We start from the raw sequence: 4,941 nt of genomic DNA on the forward strand, positions 1-4,941 counted from the left end.
ACAACGCTTGCCGCACGTGTTTTGGATCTGCCGCGGAATATCACCGGTACCAATGAATGCCTTCGCTGCTATATCTCACCAAAAAGAAGACTCGTTGTGCACTTCAGTTGCATGATTAAGAGTTTTAGCTGTATGTTTCTGACAGTGCGCTCGCTGCCAGCGGTCCGCTCAGCCCGACCGGAGCGTGAGCAGCAGAAACACGTTTAGCTAAGCGATAACCGTATCTTCCTCGGCGGGAAATCATTCGCGTCACTGGTCGTGCCCTGTGTGTGTGCAAACCAAGGCATCATCCGAAAGGAAAAACAAGAACTGATATTTCAGTCACGGAAAATGCCGCGTTTATTGCCTGCCTCACCATTTTCATATAATACAGTCGCTGATAAGATATGAAGGGCTCGCATATTTTTCTTCATGTGCCCCGAGTTAAAATGTTTCTTTCAATTTTTTAGGTTAGGCGCTTCCGAGTGATAATGTTAGGCTGTTTGACCCTATTAGACCGAAAATTCAGAAGGGGGGAAGGAGTCGCCTATTTTAACGACGCACATGTAAATTTACGCGGACAGGTATCATGTGTAGCCACGGCAGGGCTAGGGCAGTGGCAAATGCGCGCGCGCCGCCGCTCTACCCCACCCGTGCTGTAGGTCACCCGGCGAGGGTTAGAGTGCCTCGATGCGCGCGCCCCCGCTTAGAGTGGTGTCAGCTTTTGTAAGGGCAGATGCCGCCGCCTCGGCTTCGGCACCAGCGCGACCGCCATTTTGACGCCTCCGGCCGGTAGTTCGTGCTTGGCGTGTGTGGTGTTGTTGGGCAGTGTTCGTTTTCTTCCAGTTTTATGCACCCATCTCCGCATTACCATGCCCGGCTGCTGCGTGCCGCAGTGCACGAATCATTCGAGAAACGGAGGGAAGTTGTACCGGTTTCCGAAAGACCCAAAAAGAAGGCTTCTTTGGACCGTTAAAATCAAACGAGACAAGTGGCAACCGACCAATACGTCGTACGTTTGCAGCGTAAGTAAACATTTTTTTTTGAGTGCGTCGTAATCTGACTGGTCAGAATTATTTAGGGCGCCGTTGTTTTTATTTAGGTGCGCAATGTAAACGCAGGAAACGTCGTGCAGGGTACTGTGCGGCGTGCTCGTGAAACAACCGCGCTTTAAGAAAATGCGTCAAGTAGGAAGCCGTGTAGTATATAGAATTCGGAAGCCCCCGTGTCGATAACATTTCATGCTGGTTCAAGGGCCTCGAGTGTGCTACTACATTCAAAAGAATTGCGACTAGTTTCAGTGTCCTTGCACGGAAAAGTTTTGCCTTGGCAGCAGCGTTGTGAAATCTCCCCCCTACCTGAGGCTGTTGTGCACTGCGCTTCGCAGCGATTGTGCTTGCGAGATCGGCTGCCGCTGTCGTGACAGTCCGCTTCGCGTCCCGAAGACAGACGTCGTGAAATTGCCGTACTGGCTCGCCAACTCGCCCCGACAGCGTACGCGTCGACCGGGTGCTGGCGAGTTGAGCTGGAAGAAAAGTAGGCAAGAGATGGGGACGCAGGAGGTGTAGTTAAACAGATGAGAATTTAGAAAGTGGAGGGGGGGGGGGGGAATTATATGCAAGGGCAAGAAACGGGGAGATTGTTCGGGCCGCGTGCTGGCGAGCGAGTACGGAAATTTCACGGCGCCTGGCATGCTGTCGAGCTTCAAGAGTACGTCACGTAGAGTTCACGTACAGTTCATGGAGGCATAGAATTCACATAAGAGGAAATCGAAGGTGAAATGCGCGCATATGGCCTCGCAGGGAATTAACATAGGCTCGGGTGGGGGGTGGAAGGATTTCACAACGCCTACGAGGCGCCTGCCCGTGTTTATTCGTGCACGCGTTCGCATTAATCGGTCGAAATTTGAACGCCACTTCCGAAATCGCACTGTTTGAACACAAACATGCTGTTCCTGCGAAAAATTCCTAATATTACGAGGCCGGACTCCTTCCCGCCTCGTGTGTATCGTCGTCTGTACACTTGGGAATCAGGAACTTTTCAGTGACAAACAAAACAAGCGCTGTTACGGAGTGTTGTGTCATTTTTACCTGACAAATAAATTCGACCCCATTGGGAAATTGGAGGGCTTGGGTACAAAGCTTTTGATAGAACGAAATCTGTAACGCCCACTATAAAATCAGACCTGGTCCTTCGTCCGCACAATATACTAATATTTTATTCGCGCGAATTCAGGATTCTTTACAGATTTTCAGTGCGAGAATTGAAAGCGTTATTATAACAGCAGGCTGGGTCCATGATCGCACTCACTGAAGCGGCTTATGTGAAAGCGCGCGTGAGCTCAATTAATTTCCTCCTTTTGTGCCAAAGTTGCTGCTGGTTCCTGCTGGGAATCATACTGCACGCATACATGAAATCTTGTTCAAGGACAGTGACAGACGTTCGTTTTTCTTTTGCCAGTGTGTTAATCTCCAATTCTGATTTTATTTGCAGGCTCACTTTGAAGAGAACAACTATGAGCAACACCGTGCGGGTGGCTGGAAGAAGTTGAAACCAAATGCAGTCCCAACTTTGTTCACATTCAAACGTAAGTTTGAACTTTTTTCTTCCATTACATAAAGCAGCACCGATTGCAGGTACTTTATGTACCTGCGACTTCTACGAAGCTTAACACCAAATAGGTCCTTATATGCTGCGTCCACATTAATGCATACATTGTGGACAGAGTGATGGACAAAGCAAATGCGAACACAAAAATGTGAACCAGACCACGCAAAATTGAAAAATATTGCTAATATTAGAAAGTCAAACAATGGCACGCTATTAGTGCATTTGGAAAGCTACATTTCCCAACTTTGTTTTTGTGATTACACCACGCATCATTTTGACTTGCATGTAAAGAAATCACACTATTTGAGTGTTGTGGTTCATATTTCTTGTTTGCATCTCATTTGGTCATGACTGTATATACGTCTGGATCTCAGTGTTTACAGGCATGACCCCCGCAGAACAGTTTTCTGCTACTGAGCACAAGGTCGTGTACTGCTAGAATCTCAGGTGCAGTGGCTATTTTATATACAGAGGGGGAAAACAGAAACCCTCATGTATATGAGACCACGATGCACATTTAAACTACCTAGGGCGGTCGAAGTGGCCGCTTTTCGAGGTGGCCGCACACATGTAGCTCTGGCATATGAAGCTCCAATTCGAATTAGAGGCATTTATTGTGGGAAGAAATTTTTAGCACGATTTAATTATGGTATTGTAAGACCTTCCCCTATCCCTTGTATAAGGCGGGGGAAGGAAAACCGTCTTCCTCACGTTAATAACCAAGCCAGTATTGACAAGCTAGACATGAATCGGCATTGCTTGAATATGTTCATGAATACATACATTTCTGCTTGCAGCGCTGCCTAAGGAACGAAAGCCACCAAAAGAAAGAACTGTGCCCTCACCCTCCAGCTAGGAGACCAACAAATCTCCTCCGGGTCTGCGTCAATCTCCAGCTGCAGTTGAAGCTACCCTGGAGACCCCAGAAAACCACGCCGTTCCTGAATCTACACGGCAAGGAACATCGTGTTATGGACACGACGCCATGGAAGTCGGCGACGCCGTTGTTGAATTGTCAGCGAACACTAGTGATGCGGATTCAAGAGAGGTTAATGCAGCGACTGGTGAAACATTAAATGCTACTGCAGAATCAGCAGAACTGAAGAAGAAGCTTGCTGACCTTACAAGAAAGTACACTGAACTTCAGCAACATCATGCCACAGACAAGAACACCATTCATGGTCTCAAGAAAAAAGTGCGAAAACTCGAGACTGAGGCAACAAATATTTCGCAAAATATGAAATTTCTGAACGAAGATCAAGTACGCGCTCTCTGAAGGAGCAGCAGCTTGGGGAACTCTTGGTCTCCACACACTGTCAAGCAAGGCCTTCAAATTAAGTTTGCTTGTGGAACAACCGGATATGAAACTTTGAGAAAAATGGGATATCCTCTCCCATCCAAAAGAACGCTCGCACGGAGGATTCAAAATTTGAAGTTTCTCCCAGGCATTCTTCACGAAGTGATAGACGTTATGAAATGCAAAGCTGAGACTATGGAGGATGTAGAAAAGGACTGCGTCCTTTCTTTGGATGAAATGGAGATAGTGCCGGGGTTTGAGCTAGACCGGGCCGAAGACGCACTTCTCGGAGGAATAACTCTTCCTCCGAAGCCTGAAGAGCCTGCGGTTCATGCTCTGGTATTTATGCTGGGCGGACTTAACCAGAGATGGAAGCAAGTGATTGCATATGAATTTACCGGAAGAAACATCGATGGCGGCTTGCTGAAAAACTATGTGTTGGAACTAGTACAGCTGTGCAGTCAAATATCTCTGAGAGTTCGCGCAATCACATGTGACATGGGCTCGGCAAACCGCGCAATGTGGAGGGAATTTGCCTTTTCCAGTCACAGAGATTCTTCCACGGTGTGTTCCATACCTCATCCGTGCATGGACGGGAAGGAACTTTTTTTCATTGCTGATCCGGCTCACGTCTTGAAGAACCTCAGAGGCCAGCTCTTGAGCTCAGAAGTTTTCACGTTGAGTGAGGCCACAGTCGCCAAACATGGCCTGCCTTCTTCACAGGTCAACTTGGAATATGTTCAGGCTGTGCTCGAAGAAGATTCTAAAAGAGAACTGAAGGTAGTCCCAAACTTATCCGAAATGCACACCAGCACAGGCCACTTCACTAAAATGAAGGTTGGTGTCGCCGTACAACTTTTTCGGGGAGCTCTCCCAGCTATCCGATTCCTTATAAAGGAAGGGGTACTTAAACAGGAAGCAGAAACAACAGCTTGGTTCATGGAGCTGATTTCACAATGGTATGCACTGATGTCTTCGCGGCATCCAACAATGGCCCTAAGTCGGAGAAGTAGGGCTAAGTACTCCGAACCCCTAGATACATTGCACACAGCAAT

At 47.7% G+C, this 4,941-nt stretch overlaps 1 pseudogene across 1 annotated transcript; it reads left to right on the top strand.

Annotated features, from left to right (window-relative positions):
• The first annotated feature begins 663 nt into the window (after positions 1-663).
• On the top strand, positions 664-3,865 carry LOC144168779 (uncharacterized; annotated as a pseudogene). Its single transcript, XR_013322228.1, has 3 exons — positions 664-1,004; positions 2,473-2,566; positions 3,387-3,865. The product of XR_013322228.1 is annotated as an uncharacterized LOC144168779 (transcript).
• Positions 3,866-4,941: the final 1,076 nt, after the last annotated feature.

This window comes from Haemaphysalis longicornis, unplaced genomic scaffold (genome assembly GCF_048455015.1).
Source record: "Haemaphysalis longicornis isolate Haplotype H1 unplaced genomic scaffold, Haemaphysalis longicornis Haplotype H1 scaffold_2, whole genome shotgun sequence".
Classification (NCBI taxonomy): domain Eukaryota; kingdom Metazoa; phylum Arthropoda; class Arachnida; order Ixodida; family Ixodidae; genus Haemaphysalis; species Haemaphysalis longicornis.